This window comes from Oryctolagus cuniculus, chromosome 13 (genome assembly GCF_964237555.1).
Source record: "Oryctolagus cuniculus chromosome 13, mOryCun1.1, whole genome shotgun sequence".
Classification (NCBI taxonomy): Eukaryota; Metazoa; Chordata; class Mammalia; order Lagomorpha; family Leporidae; genus Oryctolagus; species Oryctolagus cuniculus.
Genome location: NC_091444.1, coordinates 42222532 through 42245276, shown reverse-complemented (window position 1 = coordinate 42245276; position 22745 = coordinate 42222532). Strand labels below are relative to the sequence as shown.

The 22745-nt window shown below is 37.9% G+C and overlaps 1 long non-coding RNA gene across 1 annotated transcript in view; it reads right to left on the bottom strand.

The window, feature by feature from the left end:
- The window catches only part of LOC127483444 (uncharacterized), a 38787-nt gene extending 23092 nt beyond the window's left edge, over positions 1-15695 (bottom strand). Inside the window, exon 1 of the long non-coding RNA XR_007909669.2 lies at positions 9647-15695. This is a non-coding gene — a long non-coding RNA (uncharacterized lncRNA). The remainder of the gene's footprint in view (positions 1-9646) is intronic.
- Positions 15696-22745: the final 7050 nt, after the last annotated feature.

The following is a 22745-nucleotide window of genomic DNA, read 5'->3' as shown; positions in this document are numbered from 1 at the left end:
CTGCTGTGTATCCTGCTTCCCATGTTGGATCATTCTCTCCCTTTTTTATTCTATTGGTTAGTATTCGCAGACACTAGTCTTGTTTATGTGCTCCCTTTGGCTCTTAGACCTATCATTATGATCAATTGTGAACAAAAATTGATCACTTGGACTAGTGAGATGCCATTGGTACCTGCCACCTTGATTGGATTGTATTGGAATCCCCTGGTATGTTTCTAACTCTACTGTTCGGGGCAAGTCAGCTTGAGCATGTCCCAAATTGTGCATCTCTTCCCTCTCTTATCCCCACTCTTATATTTAACAGGGATCACTTTTCAGTTAAGTTTCAACACTTAAGAATAACTGTGTATTAATTACAGAATTCAACCAATAGTATTAAGTAGAACAAACAAAAAAATACTCGGAGAGATAAAGTATTAAGTTGTTCATCAACATTCAGGGCTATGTTGATCAAGTCACCGTTTCTCATAGTGTCCATTTCACTTCAACAGTTTGGTTTTACTCCTTCGTGTCAGCCTAAAACAAAGAGGTGATTTGTGTTGCCAAAGAACTTAAAAATACCCAGTATAGTGGGAAATATCAAGTCCATTCTTTTTTTTTTATTTTTTTTTATCTTTTATTTAATGAATATAAATTTCCAAAGTACGTCTCATGGGTTACAATGGCTTTCCCCCCCATACCGTCCCTCCCAACCACCACCCTCCCCTTTCCCAATCCCTCTCCCCTTCCATTCACATCAAGATTCATTTTCGATTATCTTAGTATACAGAAGATCAGCTTAGTATACCTTAAGTAAGGATTTCAACAGTTTGTTCCCACACAGAAACATAAAGTGAAAAATAATAGATGATTTTTTTTTAAATGATGATGAAATCAGATCAGACCTATTGTCATGTTTAATCCCAGTGAGAGTCAAGTTGGGAATTGATAGTTTCTTTTTTTTTTTTTTTTTAACAGAAGATCAGTTTAGTGTACATTAAGTAAAGATTTCAACAGTTTGCACCCCCATAGAAACACAAAGTGAAATATACTGTTTGAGTACTCGTTATAGCATTAAGCCTCAGTGTACAGCACATTAAGGACAGAGATCCTACATGAGGAGTAAGTGCACAGTGACTCCTGTTGTTGACTTTACAAATTGACACTCCTGTTTTTGGCATCAGTAATCTCCCTATGCACCAGTCATGAGTTTCCAAGGCTATGGAAGCCCCTTGAGTTCTCCGACTCTTATCTTGTTTAGACAAGGTCATAGTCAAAGTGGAGGTTCTCTCCTCCCTTCAGAGAAAGGCACCTCCCTCTTTGAAGACCTGTTCTTTCCACTGGGATCTCACTCACAGAGATCTTTTTGCCAGAGTGTCTTGGCTTTCCATGCCTGAAATACTCTCATGGGCTTTTCAGCCAGATCCGAGTGCCTTTAGGGCTGATTCTGAGGCCAGAGTGCTATTTAGGACATCTGCCATTCTATGAGTCTGCTGAGTATCTCACTTCCCATGTTGGATCACTCTCCCCTTTATTTATTCTATCGGTTAGTGTTAGCAGATACTAGACTTGTTTATGTGCTCCCTTTGACTCTTAGCCCTTTCATTATGATCAATTGTGAACTGAAATTGATCACTTGGAATAGTGAGATGGCATTGGCACATGCCACCTTGATGGGATTGAATTGGAATCCCCTAGTATGTTTCCAACTCTACCAATTGGGGCAAGTCAGCCCGAGCATGCCCCAAATTATACATCTCTTCCCTCTCTTATTCCCACTTTTATGTTTAACAGGGATCACATTTCAGTTAATTTTCAACACTTAAGAATAACTGTGTGATAATTACAGAATTAAACCAGTCATATTAAGTAGAACAGACAAAAAAAAAATACTATGAGGGATAATGTATTAAGTTGTCCATTAGCAGTCAGGGCTATGCTGATCAAGTCACCATTTCTCATAGTGTCCATTTCACTTCAGGAGGTTTCCTTTTTGGTGTTGAGTCAGTTGTCACCGATCAGGGAGAACATATGGTATTTGTCCCTTTGGGACTGGCTTATTTCACTCAGCATGATGTGTTCCAGATTCCTCCATTTTGTTGCAAATGACTGGATTTCGTTGTTTCTTACTGCGGTATAGTATTCTAAAGAATACATATCCCATAATTTCTTTATCCAGTCTACCATTGATGGGCATTTAGGTTGGTTCCAGGTCTTGGCTATTGTGAATTGTGCTGCAATAAACATTAGGGTGCAGACCGCTTTTTTCTTTATCAATTTAAACTCCTTTGGGTAAATTCCAAGGAGTGGGATGGCTGGGTCGAACGGTAGGGTTATATTCAGGTTTCTGAGGAATCTCCAGACTGATTTCCATAGTGGCTTGACCAGTTTGCATTCCCACCAACAGTGGGTTAGTGTCCCTTTTTCCCCACATCCTCGCCAGCATCTGTTGTTGGTAGATTTTTGTATGTGAGCCATTCTAACCGGGGTGAGGTGAAACCTCATTGTGGTTTTGATTTGCATTTCCCTGATTGCTAGTGACCTTGAACATTTTTTCATGTGCCTGTTGGCCATTTGGATTTCCTCTTTTGAAAAATGTCTATTGAAGTCCTTGGCCCATCTCTTAAGTGGGTTGTTGGTTTTGTTTTTGTGGAGTTTCTTGATCTCTTTGTAGATTCTGGTTATTAACCCTTTATCTGTTGCATAGTTTGCAAATATTTTTTCCCATTCTGTTGGTTGTCTCTTCACTCTCCTGACTGTTTCTTTTGCAGTACAGAAACTTCTCAATTTGATGCAATCCCAATAGTTGATTTTGGCTTTGACTGTCTGTGCCTCCCGGGTCTTTTCCAGAAATTCTTTGCCTGTGCCAATATCTTGAAGGGTTTCTCCAATGTTCTCTAATAACTTAATGGTGTCAGGACGTAGATTTAGGTCTTTAATCCACGTTGAGTGGATTTTTGTGTAAGGTGTAAGGTAGGGGTCTTGCTTCATGCTTCTGCACGTGGAAATCCAGTTTTCCCAGCACCATTTATTGAATAGACTGTCCTTGCTCCAGGAATTAGTTTTAGATCCTTGATCAAATATAAGTTGGCTGTAGATGTTTGGATTGATTTCTGGTGTTTCAATTCTGTTCCATTGGTCTATCCATCTGTTTCTGTACCAGTACCATGCTGTTTTGATTACAACTGCCCTGTAGTATGTCCTGAAATCTGGTATTGTGATGCCTCCGGCTTTGTTTTTGTTGTACAAGATTGCTTTAGCTATTCGAGGTCTCTTGTGCCTCCATATGAATTTCAGCATCATTTTTTCTAGATCTGCGAAGAATGTCTTTGGTATCTTGATTGGGATTGCATTGAATCTATAAATTGCTTTTGGGAGAATGGACATTTTGATGATGTTGATTCTTCCAATCCATGAGCATGGAAGATTTTTCCATTTTTTGGTATCCTCTTCTATTTCTTTCTTTAAGGTTTTGTAATTTTCATCGTAGAGATCTTTAACGTCCTTGGTTAAGTTTATTCCAAGGTATTTGATTGTTTTTGTAGCTATTGTGAATGGGATTGATCTTAGCAGCTCTTTCTCAGTCATGGCATTACTTGTGTATACAAAGGCTGTTGATTTTTGTGCATTGATTTTATATCCTGCCACTTTGCCAAACTCCTCTATGAGTTCCAATAGTCTCTTAGTAGAGTTCTTTGGATCCTCTAAGTACAGAATCATATCGTCTGCAAAGAGGGATAGTTTGACTTCTTCCTTCTTGATTTGTATTCCTTTGATTTCTTTTTCTTGTCTGATGACTCTGGCTAAAACTTCCAGAACTATGTTAAATAGCAGTGGTGAGAGTGGGCATCCCTGCCTGGTGCCAGATTTCAGTGGAAATGCTTCCAACTTTTCCCCATTCAATAGGATGCTGGCTGTGGGTTTTTTATAAATTGCTTTGATTATATTGAGGAATGTTCCTTCTATACCCAATTTGCTTAGAGTTTTCATCATGAAAGGGTGTTGAATTTTATCAAATGCTTTCTCTGCATCAATTGAGATAATCATATGGTTTTTCTTCTGCAGTCTGTTAATGTGGTGAATCACATTGATTGATTTGCGAATGTTGAACCATCCCTGCATACCAGGGATGAATCCCACTTGGTCTGGGTGGATGATTTTCCTGATGTGTTGTTGTATTCTATTGGCCAGAATTTTATTGAGGATTTTTGCATCTATGTTCATCAGGGATATTGGTCTGTAATTCTCTTTCAGTGCTGCATCTTTCTCTGGCTTAGGGATTAAGGTGATGCTGGCTTCATAGAAAGAATTTGGGAGGATTCCCTCTTCTTCGATTGTTCTGAATAGTTTGAGAAGAAATGGGATTAGTTCTTCTTTAAATGTCTGGTAGAATTCAGCAGTGAATCCATCTGGTCCTGGGCTTTTCTTTGTTGGGAGGGCCTTTATTACTGTTTCAATTTCTGTTTCAGTTATGGGTCTATTTAGGTTTTCGATGTCTTCATGGTTCAATTTTGGTAGATTGCATGTGTCCAGGAATCTATCCATTTCTGATAGGTTTTCCTGTTTGCTGGCATACAGGTCCTTGTAGTAATTTCTGATGATTCTTTTTATTTCTGTGGTGTCTGTTGTTACGTTTCCTTTTTCATCTCTGATTTTATTGATTTGGGTCTTTTGTCTTCTTTTTTTAGTTAGTTGGGCCAATGGGGTGTCAATTTTGTTTATTTTTTCAAAAAACCAGCTTCTCGCTTGGCTGATTTTTTGTAATGTTTTTTTGGATTCAATCCTGTTAATTTCTTCTCTGGTTTTAATTATTTCTCTTCTCCTACTAGATTTGGGTTTGGTTTGCTGCAGTTTTTCTAGGTCCTTGAGGTGCGCTGAAAGCTCATTTATTTGGTGCCTTTCCAATTTCTTGATATAGGCACCTATTGCTATAAATTTGCCTCTCAATACTGCTTTTGCTGTATCCCATAAGTTTTGATATGTTGTGTTGTTGTCTTCATTTACTTCCAGAAAGTTTTTGATTTCTCTTTTGATTTCTTGAATGACCCAGTGTTCATTCAGGAGCATGTTGTTCAGTCTCCATGTGTTTGCATACTTTCTGGGGTTTCCTGAGTTGCTAATTTCCAGCTTCATCCCGCTGTGGTCTGAGAAGCTGCATGGTATGATTCTAATTCTTTTAAATTTGCTGAGATTTGCTTTATGTCCTAGTATGTGATCAATCCTAGAGAAGGTTCCATGCGCTGCTGAGAAGAATGTGAAGTCTGTAGATGTAGGGTTGAAAGTTCTGTAGATATCTGTTAGATCCATTTGGGCAATAGTGTCAATTAAATCTGCTGTTTCCTTGTTGATCTTCTGTCCGGATGATCTGTCTATTTCTGAGAGTGGAGTATTGAAGTCCCCCAGTACTATTGTATTGGAATCTAAATCTCCCTTTAAGTCCCTTAACATATCTTTTAAATAGACCGGTGCCCTGTAATTAGGTGCATATACATTTATAATAGTTACATCTTCCTGTTGAATTGAACCCTTAATCATTATATAGTGTCCCTCTTTGTCTCTCTTAACAGTTTTTGTATTAAAGTTTATTTTGTCTGATATTAATATGGCTACACCTGCTTTTTTTTGGTTTCTGTTGGCATGGAATATCTTTTTCCAACCTTTCACTTTCAGTCTGCATGCCTCTTTGTTAGAGAGATGTGTTTCTTGTAGGCAACAAATAGTTGGGTTGTGTTCTGTGAGCCAGTCAGCTAAACGGTGTCTTTTAACTGAAGAATTCAGACCATTAATGTTCAATGTGACTATTGATACGTAGTGACTTTGCCCTGCCATTTTCCCGGAAATATTTTCTAGTATATGCTTTGAGCTTCCCATGCTCTTTTACTGGTAGGTGTTCTTCCTTTCCCTTCTTTCATATTGATGGCCGTGTTTCTGTGTTTCTGAGTGTAGCACATCTTTAAGTATCTTTTGCAGGGCCGGACGAGTGGCCACAAAGTCTTTCAATTTCTGTTTGCTATGAAAGGTCTTTATTTCACCTTCATTCACAAATGAGAGCTTGGCAGGATATAATATTCTGGGCTGGCAATTTTTCTCTCTTAGCACCTGTGCTATGTCTCGCCATTCCCTCCTAGCTTGTAGGGTTTCTGATGAGAAGTCAGCTGTGAGTCTGATTGGAGATCCTCTGAGAGTAATCTGACGTTTCTCTCTTGCACATTTTAGGATCTTTTCTTTATGTTTCACTGTGGTAAGTTTAATTACCACGTGTCGTGGTGAGGATCTCTTTTGGTCATGTTTATTGGGGGTTCTATGAGCTTCCTGTACTAGGATATCTCTGTCCTTCTCCAAACCTGGAAAGTTCTCTGCTAGTATCTCACTAAAAAGGCCTTCCAATCCTTTCTCTCTCTCCATGCCTTCAGGAACTCCTAGAACTCGAATGTTGGTTTTTTTAATAGTATCCTGTAGATTCCCAACAATATTTTTCAGGTTTCTAATTTCCTCTTCTTTTCTTTGGTTTGACTGTATGTTTTCCTGTGCTCTATCTTCTAAGTCCGATATTCTCTCTTCTGCTTCACCCATTCTGTTTTTAAGGCTTTCTAATGTGTTTGTCATTTGATCTATTGAGCTCTTCATTTCATTTTGATTTCTCTTGATCAAGTCCATTCTGAAATCAACTTCTCTAGTTCCAAAATGTCATATATAGGATCAAGTGGAACCATACAAATGTGTTCTCATTCAACCTGCAGAAGAGGCCACCATGCTGGATAGATCTACGCTGTAGCTTATTAGGTAGACAGTAGTATTCTGGGGTCCACCTTGACTCCTGCATAGTAGGAAAGAATCCAGGTGTCCCACTACTCACCCAGTGGTGGTGAGGATAGTGATGACTGAGGCAGTGGACCTTGCCTCAAGCAAGCTCGTGCAAGGGTGGGGTAGCCTCTACAGAGATTCTGGGGTGCAAAATTCCTAAGCAAGAGGCCAGAAAGAGAATGTTACTGGAAATTAGAGCAGTGTTCAGGGCCCACAGGAGCTGGGCGTGGCTTGAGTGAAAGGAGAGCCCCAGCCCCTGACCACGCCAAGAGAAGGTCCAGACTTCAGACCACGAGCTGCAGACTTCACGTCAAAACTGTAGTTGTTGCCAGCAGACTAGCCACCAGCAGCAGCCATGGGACACTGGGAGGAGATGAACAACCACAGCATAAATTTGCTGTTTAGAGCCCTGGCTCCCCTCCACAACTAGCATAAAGTCCTATGTGTAACACCATCACCCAAATGTCTGGGAAGGGGCAGATAGGGAGCAACATCTGAAAGATGCAACATTTACCCAGACACATTAAGTTGCCTGAATGAAATGGTTTAGACTAGAAAAGATGGAGAATTCAATTGGCAAGTTTCATGCTCTATTCCCCTCTTTCCTGAGGTGTCTGTGGAATATTAGTAAGTTGGCAATGTAAAGAATGTAATCTATGTCTGCTTAGGAATTTGTACATCTAATTTGTGACCTAATTTGCTTTCCTTGACTTCTTCCCCTTCTCTCTACTCCTTCTTTTTCCTCTTTCTTTCTCCTTCTCTTTTCTGCTTTGACTTCTTCTCTTTGTTCTTTTGTCCATACCAGATGTATCTGGAACTTCAATAGGTTCTTGGAACACCAACAGAGATAGGATACTCAAGCAGAGGAGAAAAATGTATACATGACTATATTATAGGGTGATGAACACAGATACAGATGCTGTAAGTGAAGTGACTAGAGGGGTTGGTTCCTTTACATGAATATACTTTGGAAATTATAAATTTTCAGACTAATTTTCAGTTCAAGTCCCTGCTCTGCTTCCTATACTGCTTCCAGTTTCCTGCTAATGCACCCTGGAGAGAGCAGTAATTGGCTCAAGTATTTGGGTTCTCGCCAATCACTTACAGGGGAGACACAAATTGAGTCCTGGGCTTTTGGTTTCTCTCTCTCTCTCTCTTTCTCTCTCTCTCTCTCTCTCCATCTCTTCCCCCTCACTCTTTCGTTCTGCCTTTTAAATAAATAAAAATAAGTAAATAAAATTTCATATGTAGATATATATGCCTCATAAAGGGAGACACATTATGTTCACAGATTGAAAGACTCAATATTGTTGACATTATTTCTTCCTGACTTGATCTATAGATTCAACTCAATAGGAACCAAAATACCAGTAAACCTTTTTTTGAAGATAATAATAAACTAATTCTAAAATTTACATGGAATGGCAAAGGAATTCAAGTAGCAAAAATAATTCTAAGAAGTACAATATCAGAGAACCTGCAATTGTTGACTGATTTTAAGACTTATCATAATGTGCAGTAATTGAAATAATTTTGACAAAGTTATTTTGACAAAAGCTAAACAGGACAATTTTTGGAATAGAGTCTAGAAATAGACCAATACAAACACAGTCAACTGATGTTTGACAAAGGTGCTAAGACAATTCAATGGAAAAAGGAAAATTCTTTAAGCAAGTGGTGCCAGAAAAATACATTCAAATGTGCAAAAATAAATCGACACAAATATCATAGAATGCACAAAAACTAAAAATTGATATTAAAATTAACACATAGTATAAAGCTATAAAACTCATGGACTTGTGTTTGAGGATAAATTTTTAAATATTACTCCAAAATTACAAACCATAAAAAATTGATAAATTGGACTGTATCCAAATTAAAAGTTTTTCTCTGTGAAAGACATGGAAAAAATGAAAAGATAAGCCACATTCATGAAGAAACTATTACAAACTTGCATGGACTTGATCCAGAATATAAAAAGAACCCTAGAACTCAACAATAAGTAAATGAAAAACCGACAATGTGAAAAAGATCTAAACAGACTTCACATGGAAAATAAAGAGATGACAAATACATATATGAAAATGTACTCCTTATCATTAGCCTTTTATACAGAAATACTAATTAAAACCATGAGATACTGCTATACATCCATAGAAATGACTAAATAGGGTTTTAATTTCCAAATGCTGGTGAAGATACAGAGCAGTAGTAATTTCTGTTCTTTGTCATAAGAAAATTAGATAATACAATCCCTTTGGAAAAGATTTTGGCAGTTTCTTGATAGGATGCACATGCACTTAGCATATGACCTAATGATTCTACTTCTAGATTTTATCTCAGGGGAATGAAAACTCATGTTTATCCAACCTGTACGTAAATACTTACAGCATCTTTATTCATAATTACAAAAATAACTGTAAACAGCCATTAAGTCCTTTAACGAATTATTTAAAAATCCGTGATTCATCAATCAACAAAATACTACTCAATAATATAAAGAAACAAATTGCTGAGTCATGTAACAATGAATGACTCCTAAGAGTATATTTCTAAGTGAACAAGCCAGACTCCTAAGACAATATATTGTATGATTTTATTTGATATCACAATCTTGAAAAGGCAAAGATATAGCAGAAGAAAATAGTTCTAGCAACTTCATCTTATGTGGATGTGTTAACTTGTCTTGACTATTCTCTCCCTAGAAAATTTGAACCTTGCACAGGACTTAGCACTGAAGGTACTTAATCCCCTCCTCTGATAGAATTCCTAAAATGCACACCAGCCTACTGTAGATATCCTGATTGGTACATACACCTAAGGCACAAACTCCTTAACCAGTCTCCCATTACTTATTACTTACCCTCCTATTCTGGAAAGACACAAAGCCAAGTTTTATAATATATTTTTTCCTATAAAGGGCAGCATCTGGCCTTTTCAGTATAACCATAATCATTTTCCTTCTTTCAGAGTGGAAATATTCTTCAAGGGAACAGTACAAGCAGTAGACCTGTAAAACTCTCAGATGAGGAAAAATACCAAAGAAAAGACCAAGTGCAAATTAATAAAGCATAAAACACTTGCACCATAAAAAAACTGGGAAAGTATCATTAGTGTTGCAAATTACTGTAAGAGTAATTATCCCCAAGATTATCAGGTACCTGCTACAGCTTGTTTGCAAAAGACTGACATAATGTGATAAGCAGATAAAACTCTCAGCCCTCAAATTTTGGGGGGAATAAAGGTTGGGGCAGGAGATGATATAACCCATACAAACAAATTCAATGACAGTGCAATGAAGATTGGAAGTTGGCAGTGTTTTGGGTATGTAGGAGACAAGCATTTGAATGCATGGCACAGGTGACTTTGAATTGCTTTTTGAGAGGAAAAGAAGATTAAAAATTTCCTCTGACATTCTCATTAGCCACTCTTTCAAAGTGGAAAAGACCAGTGACTGCTGATGTATGTGGCTTGTAGATTTACTACAGGAGTGATATGGTTCAATGCCATTAGGAAATAAAACTTTTTCACTACTTCTGGGGATACTGAAACATGCTAAAATCAAATAAAGAGGGATCCACAAAATCTTCCAATATAAAGACAGTCATGCTAGCAAATAATACTTCATAAAATGTGTGCCATCCAAACCACTCATGTGCCAATTTAAGCCAATCACCTGGGCTGACTGGGTAGCATAATACAGTGGAACTTATGAAAGATTCTTATTCCAATTTAATTGTATTGGAAGAGCCTTTGAACGAAAAAAAAAGCTTTAAAATTTGACAAAAGTCACACCTTGATCTTGGTTATTGCAATATCTAAACTGTTTCATAAGTAAGTTAGAGATGTTATACTTCTGACCTCTACTTCAATGTAAATTACCCATTAATTTCTATTAACATAAAAGATCTATAACATTGCCAAGAAACATAACCTTCTTTTCTAAAGATTTCTGTACATGAAATGCTTGGCTTTACCTGGCTCATGAGTTATTTTGTTTTCTACATTGTTAGTTAGCATAGGAATTGGTTAAGTTCTTAGGAAATTTCATGGAACCAATTTGTGTTAGATGACTATTCAGTAGTGGAGGCTTATATACTATTCTTTTATTAACAAGGTGGCTTATTCTATTTTCAGGACTATCTTCCTCATTGGGTTCTTCTTTTAGGAATAGGCTAAGAATTACTAATATTTGCATAAATCCTTATGCCTTATATAACATTTTCACATATATTTTCTTCTTGGATTTTCTAGATATCATTGGGAAGTTTGATCATATTTGAGTAAACCACCTCCAAAATTGATTTGCACAAAATTACTGGGTCAATAATAGTAAGGCTGTGATTCAAATTCAATTTATCTGACTCAAGTCCAAGTTCTCTTGAATGTGGTAAGCTGTAATACAGCTTTTAGTTCATTCCATGAGAACAGAAGTGATATCAACTCTTACCCATTTTGTCCGCCAAATCATTCAAGAATCAGTAGGCTCAATGTTCAGTGGAGCCAATTTGATGATGTTTGAATACCACAAGATGGACTGGTTGAAATAAAGATAATGAATTTTCTTTGGATTTGTGGATTATTTAAGGTGATGACACTGGGTGTAGGGGTCTTGAAACTAAATAGAAATATGGATATGAATCTTGGAAACTCTAGATATAGATGGTAATTAAAGCTACCAGAATGAGTCCCTTCTCAACAAGGAAATAACTATAACCTGAATTATGGCATGAATGTCAGTTCTACTTACATTTAACTTGTAATTTTATAACTACTAATAGAAGATTAAAACAAACAAGGAAAATAATGCTGTATTCTGGAAGTACTACCCAGTGAACAGTGAAATTTTTTTGCTGTAGTTTGCTACATATTACACAGTGATAAAACATGACATTTAGACTTAAGCACTTTAAATAGTCTCTTGGGCCCTGTTCAGGGCACAGAACAGCTGTATGTGTAATTAAATAAAGCTAATTTAAATAAATTAGATTTACCAGAAAATCACTCAAAGTTTGCTTTCATAAAAGTTTTTTATGCAAGAAGTTGTTAATGCTATTTCTTCAAACCACATATTTTGGAAAATGGTGGGCTCTGGGACAAGGAATACATTTTAAAGTAATAAAAGTGGAAAGTTTTTTCTTTCTATTTCATCTGAAGGTGTTATTTTATGGATTTTTACACAGATGAATTGCAAGGGAATGTTTGTGATATAATTGTTATTCAAGTGCCAAGAAAGTGAAATAGAATAAAAACATGCATCTTTTAGTTTCTTTTACTTCATACATTTCATGCTGCACAAAACATGCACCTTGGAAATGATATTACTCTTCTTTTTGCTAAAAACTATCTCCTGAAAAAATTTTCTAGTCGGTATTTATGTGAGAATCTGTATTCCAGAAATTGGTCAGTTGTTTTATTTTTCCCCTGGACTTCAAAAGGAAGATGTTGCTTTAGAAAAGCTAAGAATTTTTAGAATAAAAATGAGCATGTAACTAGTTTTAATGTTCCTGAATGTGGGCCTGTTACAATGTAATCATCAAGGGCTATGAAATTGTTTTCATCAAAAACTTGTAAGGAATATTTCTGGGAACCAAGGTGAATTAACGTTTGACCTTTTTAATATTGTCTTTCTGCCACTCTCCCCACCCCCCTTAGATACTTGTTTTCAGGTTTCAGCAATGAAGTGCATTGATCCTGTTTTTAAAGAGCAGTCATAGGGTAAACAGAAAGCTCTATGATTTATGATCAGCCCTGCTGATGGTTCCTCAGAGAGGTCCACATTGTACAGACTGAGAACTGCTGGAGCGACCACGGCTTCTGACTCTACAAAAGAAACAGCTCCACTCAGTCCTCTTTCCAGAAATAAAACTAACTGCAATCTGAAACTGATTAGAGTCAAATATAAAGAAATCCAATATTTAGCTAATCCATAATACATAATTTTTCTGGCCTTTTGTATGACTAATCTCCTCATTTTTGTCTCATTGCTTTTAAGATGAGCTTAGTGCAAATGTTTAAAAAATTGCACTTGCATCTGAAGACAGAGACACAGTTAGGCTATTTAACTTCATTCTGTTCTAGAACCAGTGGTCGGGGAAAACTCAAGCAACACAAGAGCTTTAGGAAAAATTTTTCAAAACAGGCAAATGGGCTGTTGTCAGCTATCAGTGTGTCTCACCGCAGCCATGCGAAGACAATATTGTGTGCTACATCTTTGTTAGTCACATAAAGTGTCATGGATTTATAATAAAGCAAATACTATCATTACAATACATTAATCAGAGCATCTTGTGTCTTAACACAAGTTACCCAAATTGAACTTTGTAAAATAGTCTTCATTACTCATATGTTTAAGGCATAAAATAGACTTCATTTTAAAAAGAATATCTTACATTTATTGAAGAATTGATGCTGGTATGTCAGAAAGCTGGATGTTCATTTTAATAAATTTATAATGACATATAAATATATATTACATATGGTATGTTATATGTACATATTTAGAATCCTTCCTGGAGTAGTTGATTTACAGTAAAGATCCTTTTCCGAGCTCAGATTTATTTGGTTACTTTTTGCCTTTGTTTATCATCACAACAAAAACACAGCAGCTTTTTCTCTGCTTCCTTCAAAGTCCTGTTGATATGAATGGAAACTTGATTTTCTTTTTCTCTTAAATTAATCCTCATGTTCTTCTAATTCTCTGAGTGAGTAATTTGCCCACGTAACTGGAACACAAGGAATATCATTTTTCTACATCCCTTTATGATCAGAGCTAATTCTGCTTCCCCACTGTTGTTTGGGGCTACCATTTCTGATAAAATGGACTTACAGAATGAAACTGCTTACTATTGACTGCGAAAAACACAACAATAATGACTTCGCATTCCCAGTTTGAAGATATCTGAGTGCAACTTTATTGGATGCTTTCAACCTGGTCTTCTGCAGGTAACAAACCTTGTATATTTGACAGATCTTCCTGGGAATTGGTTCTATACCTCTGATGGGCAGAACGTTATACTTTCAGAATATTTCATGACAATCTCATTGACTATCTACAAATCACCCATATGTCATGGTGAACAGACCAATAAGCCTCAAAGTCAATATTTGGAAGTTCTTAAATGGTATAATCAATCCATCAATTCCAACTATGATCATTTACATTTAAGATAAGTGCTTTAACTCTTTTTAAAAATGCCTACTGTCGCTCCCCCTCTTCGCGGAGGAACGACACAGGACCCTGCGCTGTTCTTTTGTCTGCTCGGCCCTCCCCGGGTTTGCTGCTGGTTCTTCCCGGGTTGGCTACCGACCCTTCCACCTCCGTGGAAGGGCAGTGCCCCCTGCCACTTTCCCCACTTCCGCAGGGGAGTGGCACACCACCAGCCAGCTCTCTCGGGGGCTGCTCAGATGTTCCTCAGGTGTTCCTGGTGCATGTTGTCTCTCTCCTCCTTTATAGTCCTCTTCCACCAATCCCAACTCTGCTACCCACACGCCGAGTACGCTGCTCTCCTCCAATCAGGAGCAGGATCAGCTCCTGCAGGTCATCACTCAAGTTGGCGAGAGGTAGCTGCGTAGAAGCTGTTTACTCCTCTCCCAGCGCCATATTGTGGGAGAGCAGATGCATAGAATAAGTCTTAATTCGAGTAACTTAGTCTAGTCCGAGTTGCTCCCCACAGCCTACTAGTTTTACAACCATATGTACTGGTCAGAAACAATAAAAAATACATCTAATTTAGAAGGAAAGTATACATTTTATTTCCTAGAAAACAAAACCCTTTAGTTTTCTTTTTGCTATTTTTGTCATTATTGCTATGAACACCAAATTAAACAAGCATAACTCCTCTATTTAACTTTGTAGATTAAGTCCTGTCCAAAAAGACTCTGGTATCAGTGCCAATCAATATATGTCAACTAGCTTTGCATTACAAAAATATTATCACAGGAATTTCATTTCCAATAATAGGAAGAAAAAATAATGAGGTTAGTCTCCAACAGGTTAAAAACAATAAATAATTTTGGATACATTTTTGAAAATGTATGTAGAGTTGTTGGAGTCCTCCTCTGTAGCTGGCTTTTGCTTTATGGCCCTTTACAAAAGGTAAACTGACACTACAGTACCTAAATTTTCTAGGACTCCAGTGGTACAGGAATCAAAAAGTCTAATAGAACTTTCTCCTTTAAAGCTGAGGCTCCAACAGGTCCTAAAGTAAGATTTAACCAGAAATCATCTATTCTCTGCCAGAACTCACACAGAGAACCAATTAATCACAAATTATGAACACAGTAGAAGGTTGGACGGGAGTGAGACCACAGATCACTTAGAACCCAAAGATGGCAACTGGGAGAGTATGCAGCCAAAACTCATATGACTTTAGATCCCAGAACATCTATAGGCAAATTATAATTTAAAGTGATCTTGAACATGAAGTGTCCCCAGGCATCTAAATAAACCAAATGCAAACTCACTCTGGAGGAACTTACTTCATTCCAGAAAATGCTGTTGCTTATCTAGCACAGGCAAGTACACTCATATGGATTTTATTTTACACTTAGCAATTATCCTGATTGAGCCAGCATCTCTTTAGATGTTCTGTATCCATGCCATACCAGTTGTTAAACACTTTTAATATCAACCTTGTTGGAACTAGCATCTGTTTTATTATTTCATAAAGATCATACTCTAGTAGCTGTTAGATAATTTTATTATAATCCTGATCTTAGCCTAAAGAACTCTCAAACAGTAAAGTCCAAGGAAACTGAGAAGGTCCTAGTGAAAAATAACCATATACATATGGAAACACCCCCATAGATGAGAAACGGCAGAAACGAGAGACAACAGGATAAAGCTGTAAGTGCTTTAGATACTGTAATAAAAATCTAGTCAATGTAAACAATGTTTAATATGTGTACAAAAGTTTTAAAACATATACAGCAAGGAAATTTAATCAGAACAAAATAGAAGAATATATTAACTAAAATTTTAAAATCATACTGATGATTTAATAACAAAATAAACATAGCAAAACAGAGCAACATAAATCTGTAAATTATATTTTGATAAATTATCCAGAATTCAACAGAGTTACGAAGAGATGGAAAGTGAAAAAGGAGATTAGAAGATGTAGAGGATACAGATCAAAAAAGGAAGATTAAAAAGTAAACACTGAACAGGTAATTTAAATAATGCTGGCAAGATTTTCCAGAAAAAAAAAAAAAAAGAAGACAATGATAGGCCGATGCCACGGCTCACTTGGCTAATCCTCCGCCTGCGGTGCCAGCACCCTGGGTTCTAGTCCCGGTCGGGGCGCCAGATTCTGTCCTGGTTGCCCCTCTTCCAGTCCAGCTCTCTGCTGTAGCCCGGGAAGGCAGTGGAGGATGGCCCAAGTGCTTGGGCCCTGCACCCCATGGGAGACCAGGAGAAGCACCTGGCTCCTGTCTTCAGATGGGCACAGCGTGCCGCCTGTAGTGGTCATTTGGGGGGTGAACCAACAGAAGGAAGACCTTTCTCTCTCTCTCTCTCTCTAACTTTGCCTATCAAAAAAAAAAGACAATGATAAACAATAACTAAAATAAATATGGACACATAGCCACAGTTTCTGAAGACCTTTTAAAAGGTAATAAATGGATATTATGAGCAACATGAAAGCTTAATTGGAATAAACATTAAACATTTTAACTCAAACAGCTTTAAAATTTTTTATTGATATAAAAACAATAGATTTCATACATTCCAATCAACCATTCTTCACCCAAAAGTGTTTCAGAGATGGACCCTTATAACATCACATATGCATCAAGAGGGAATGAAGGAATGTATCACAAGTTGAAGTTTCTTAGGGAATGGAGAGCTGACAGAACTGCGAAGTGGTCTGGATGAGGGTTTCCATATTCAAGGTCTGTTCTAGGAAAACCTGACAGAGCCACCAAGGTGGGGAAGCACGTGGACCTTCTCCTCAGATGTGAAGCAACAGGTTATGCTAGATCATAGTGTCTCCTATGGTATCTACCTGGAGTAAAGCTGTTGTTTTTATAGACACAGGATTTTGTTAAAGCTTCTCTTTGTCCATACCTACATGCATTCCTGGGTTCCCATTTTCTTCAGCTCCAAGTCAGAGATGTATGAGTCTGAAAGAAATCCCAGGGGACTCACTCGTTGTTGATTCTGGGTTTCAAGGTCTCCAGCCAGGTTACACTCTCGCCACTGTCAGAGTCTTCTTATAGTTGTTTTTAAATATGTAAAGTCCTTGGGTTTTAGTTTTACTTAACAGAATAAATAAGGAAAATCATATATACACCATCATACTAGAAACAGTTTGTTAAACCTTTTTATATATTTCCATTCTTTCTCTTCTAGGAATTTTCTATATTGGTTTTTTAGCTATATTTACCCCACCTATTTAAGCTTGAATCTATGTTTATCTGATTTCAATGCTGACTGACATGATTCCATAACTTTCTCATTTCTAAATACTCTTCCTTGACATACTGTTGGTTTACTTGAGAGTAAAATTTTGAGGAATATTTTTAGGAGACACATAAGAATTACTCAATTGCATAATCTTTAAATATCCAAGAGAGCATCTCTGTTTCCTTCATATACATACCAGATGCCTGTGTAGAATTCTTGGGTCTCAAGTTTTTCTTTTAATTCTCTCACTACTTTTCATTACTTTCTGACACCAACCTGATTACTGTCCTAGGATCACTTGTTATTTTTAATCTACATGCGCCTAGAACTTAACTTTGTAAAATTTTCACCAAGGAAGTATATAGATAGTTTTATTTTATTGTCATTAGGTAAATCTTTTTTGATTCCTAGTTTTGAAGTTTTTCCTATTTAGTAATGTTTATTTTTGATAACACATAAGTGGTTATTTCTTCTGGTCTACCTGCCCCATTTCCAAACAGGTCTGTAAATTTCAGAGGTAGCTCTATACAATTATCCCACTGGGTTCAGGAATGTTGAAATTGGATCCTAATGCTTGTTAAGCCTCTCTCTCTCTCTCTCTCTTGCTGTGAATCAAATCTGTTTTTCCAGATCCCATCAGTTCAGTTTTCCATCAACCTGTAAAGAAACAGAATCTTCTATGGCTATGATGCAGAATATATCAAACAATCATCAAATCCCACCATGGAAAGATGAGAAAAGTCCCAACACTCTACTAAGGGTAAATGTAAACTACTGATAATCTCTCTTCTTTAATGTGATGAAAACAAAGGTTGGAACTGAACTATTTTCTTCCAGGTCTGGTATATAACATTTTTGCTTGCTTATCCTGATAGCAAGAGATCCACTGGCGTGTAGCTGAATTCAATATTAAAATGGGGTCTGTCAAAGACTGATGTGGAATTCTGCCCAATTCTTTCATGTTCACACAATAGGGAAAGGGAAAATATAAATCTACTGTAAATTATCATTACCAGTTCACAATGCAGCAGCCCGAGGAAGTGGAGCAGAAGCTAAAAACCTTGTGCAGCCCCAGCAAAGATCTGAGTCTCTGTGTCATTTATTCTCTGTGTTTACTGAATTGCCACGGTGTGTTCCAGCTCTCAGGGTAACCGATTTGTTCAGTTAGTCTAGTGCCAGGGATGAGCTACAGCAGTAGCTGGCAAGAGCAATGTCCCTCTCTCCGACAATGCTACCATTCAGTTTATTACAGCTCATCCTTCCAAATACAAACATGAGACTCACCCACAGTTGTAGGAAGCTTCTCTGGGTGACAATCCACATCATAATGCAGTGAGTTCCACCTTTGCCTGCTCTGTCTTCCATCCAACTGACTAATGCAATGTCGGTTGAGTTTCACTAATGTCTTCTCACTTACTTTGTTGAGATAAGGCTTCTTATAAGAAAGATTTTCAAGTTAGCCTTCCACATATATTCTGTTACACTAAGTTGTTTCCATGGGAATCGAGGAGGTGGCCATTGAAACCCCTATTTTCTGCTCACCATCCTACCTCATATTATATTCAATACTAGGACTGAATATCACCTTTGGACTCTTACTGTTTTTCCCTTTATTTTAAAAACACTCTTAGGGCCGGCGCCGAGGCTCACTAGGCTAATCCTCCACCTTGCGGCGCCGGCACACCGGGTTCTAGTCCCGGTCGGGGTGCCGGATTCTGTCCCAGTTGCCCCTCTTCCAGGCCAGCTCTCTGTTGTAGCCAGGGAGTGCAGTGGAGGATGGCCCGAGTCCTTGGGCCCTGTACCCCATGGGAGACCAGGAGAAGCACCTGCCTTTGGATCAGCGCGGTGCGCCGGCCGCAGTGGTCATTGGAGGGTGAACCAATGGCAAAAGGAAGACCTTTCTCTCTCTGTCTCTCTCTCACTGTCCACTCTGCCTGTCAAATAAATAAATAAATACATACAAACACTCTTAGGAAATCACATTTCCTCCAGAGAGCTAAAAGTAAAGTATGGCTGTATGGAATTATTATGGAGATACTCATGGGAGAATGTAGATATGATACCTAACAGAAATACTCATGGCTGGCACCGCGGCTCAGTAGGCTAATCCTCCGCCTGCGGCACCAGCACACCGGGTTCTAGTCCCGGTTGGGGCGCCGGATTCTGTCCTGGTTGCCCCTCTTCCAGTCCAGCTCTCTGCTGTGGCCTGGGAGGGCAGTGAAGGATGGCCCAAGTCCTTGGGCCCTGCACCCGCATGGGAGACCAGGAGAAGCACCTGGCTCCTGGCTTCAGATCAGTGCAGTGCACCGGCCACAGCACGCCAGCCGCAGCGGCCATTGGAGGGTGAACCAACGGTAAAGGAAGACCTTTCTCTCTCTCTCTCTCACTGTCCACTCTGCCTATCAAAAAAAGAAAAGAAAAGAAAAGAAAAGAAAAGAAAAGAAAAGAAAAGAAAAGAAAAGAAAAGAAAAGAAATACTCATTGGAGAATGTAAATATTGGTGATTAATGTTAAGGCAGAATGAGTTGATTTGGTTGTAGCTGAAATTTTCTCTTCCCATCCTCACCAGTCCATTTGGAGCAACAGCTACTTAATTTTTCAAAATGCAGCTATTATGTCTTCTGAAAGTATTTTTTGATCTGCAACAGTGTTTAGGTCCACCCTTCTGGGTTGTTCCCACCATGTATTTTACTGATATTATGTTTTAATATAAATGGCCATTATATTAAAAAATACTCCAAGTACTTCACATAGAACTTGAGGAGTGGGGGCCTGCGCTGTAGCATAGTGGGTAAAGTTGCTGCCTGCAATGCCGGCATCCCAAATGGGCACTGGTTCTAGGCCTGGCTTCTCTACTTCCGATCCAGCTCTCTACTATGCCCTTGGTAAGCTGTAAAAGGTGGCCCAGGTGCTTGGGCCTCTGCACCTGCGTGGGCGACCTGGAAGAAGCTCCTGGCTCCTGGCTTCCCATCTGCACAGCTCCGGCCGTTTTGGCCATCTGGGGAGTGAACCAGCAGATAGAAGACCTCCCTCTTTCTCTCTCTCCTTGCCTCTGCTCTCTGTAACTCTGCCTTTCAAATAAATAAATACATCTCTAAAAAAAAAAAAAGAATGAGGAGTTGATGTGCACTAAATATTTACTGAATGAATAAGTGAATTAAAATAAATGAGAATGATTGCTAGATCTTCCATAAGTATTGCAGCAATTAATCTAATGTTAAAGTTCCAGGAACTTTTATTTAATTAAAACTTCATTTGTCTGAAGTACCCAGATAAGTTACTGGCTAGTTTGAAAATAATTTTTTGCACAGTATGATCAAAAGATACACAATGTTGTTGCTCTTTGATCACCAGTATTATTTCCACCAAATCTGTGGTTTCAGTATAAGCTTCTAAGGAATGGGTTTCCAAATACCCAAAACAACCCAGAAGCATGAAACAGAAGATGGGAAATTTTAATATGAAAGCTCATGTCAGTGAATATCAAATTACAGAATTTCAAAATGAGTAGCATCACAGAGAAAATGTATATGAAAACAGTCCCCTAAGATAGCCATGCCCTAAAATTAAAAAAGCAACCACTCATCATAAAGCAAAGTTTCCAAGTAGAGTTAGTGATCATGGAAGTCATCCAGCCGGTATGGACTGACTCCAGAGTTTCCTATAATCTACATCTGAGATGCACTTTTTTATATGCCATTTTTTTCTTCTTAGTTTTTCTTTTCTAAAATTTTTCCCCGCTATTTTAAATTGTTAGCATTTTTTACAATTTTCAATGCTACATATTTCATCTTTGTAACATTTCCAATACTGCATATAAATTATGAAAAGACTGAGAGTTGCTATTTTATTCATTTTTTGTAAGTTTGACCCTTTTTAAATGCATTATCACTTAAATACATTGACTTTGTATGTATGCACTGTGATTATCTGTAAAATTTTGAAACTTTCTCATTAAATGAAGAAATGTCCTTTTTGTACATTTGCATGTGTGAAAGATAAAATTCCATGAAATCTTGGCTTGGACAACTGCATATGCAGTAGTGACTTCTTGCAGTTTTCAATCCATGTCATCGAAAGATTTTGATCGGGGCCACGTTGTGGCACTGTGGGATAAGCTGCTGCTTGGGAGGACAACATCCTATACTGGACGCCATGTAGAGTCCCTGCTGCTGTTCTGCTTCCTATCCAGCACCCTGCTGATGTGCCTGGGAAAACAGCAGAAATTGGCCCAAGTGCTTAGACTCTTGCGACTCAATGTGGGAGCCCCAGAAAGAGCTGCTGGCTCCTGGATTTCCAGGCCCAACTGCTGAAGTCATTTGAGGAATGAACCAGCAAATGGGAGATCTCTCTTTATCTCCTCCTACCCTTCCCCCATGTCATGCTGCCTTTCAAATAAATACATAAATAAATCTTGAAAGACTCCAATTGTCATGGTATTCCAGATGTCTACAGTTATAAAGCTGAGTGTACAAAATCACCAACCACAGTGATATGTATTTTTGCATTTCACTTTTTGACCTATTGCTTTAAAATACAACTCAGTTGCTCAGGACGGTTTTACCTGTGCTCTTGTAACTATATCTACTTATGCTTGTCAAAATATGCATGTTAATATTTCATATTTTATCATGTAATGCTTATAATGAAATAGTCTGTTGTGCATTTATGTTTCAAAAATAAAAATAATATGTAAACACAAATCTTAGAGAATTTTTAACTTGCTTTTTCAAGAAATCTATTTTCAGGTTTTTGATCTTATAGGATATTACATTTTAACAATGTTGGAGTTTAGAGATTTTAATCTTTGGAGATTTCAACATTTGGTAATAAAGCTTTTGGGATTATGGCCCAAACCAATTAAGAATACTCCAGTGTATTCCAAAATGTTTTCATTCTCCTCGCCTTGCTGGAAATTAGAGCTTTTTCTCCAAATTCATTTGACGACCAACTAAAGATTCTAGAAGTAAAACTCAACAAAACTGTGACCTACTCCCCACTGACTGGCTCTCCCAGGAGTTTTTATCTTTCACACTTGTCCACTTGGAACTAGCAATTCATCAATTACAGTTCAGATTTCCCTCTTCTAGCACTGACTCCTGTGGAGTTTGCGGCTCTGATTAATTACAATTCTCTGCATTTCCCTATTGGTCTCTCCAATTTGGGGGAGAGTTCTGCTTTGTGACCTCACTCCTCTTACCATCTAAGAAGAGCTGTTGTTTTTTCATTTGTTCAGCTTCTTACTTTTTGGCAGGAGAGAGTAACAACACTCAAGCTGTTACAAGCTGGGCTGCAAACCAGAAGTCTAGGGAAAACCCCTGGATGTTTAAGAAGAAAATTTGACCTATCTAGGAGGATAATTAAAAGTTCCCCACGCAAGAGTGAATGAAGTTGTGAATGTTTTATAACTGAACTGGACTGATTTGAGGGAAGAGAGGCAGAAGGTCCGTGACAGGGAAGAGCAGAGGCCCAGGATTCCATAAAACACTCATGCTTGTGTTGGCAATGGCGTTTTACAAGCTGACTCTCAAAGTTGTGATTTATATCAGCTTTT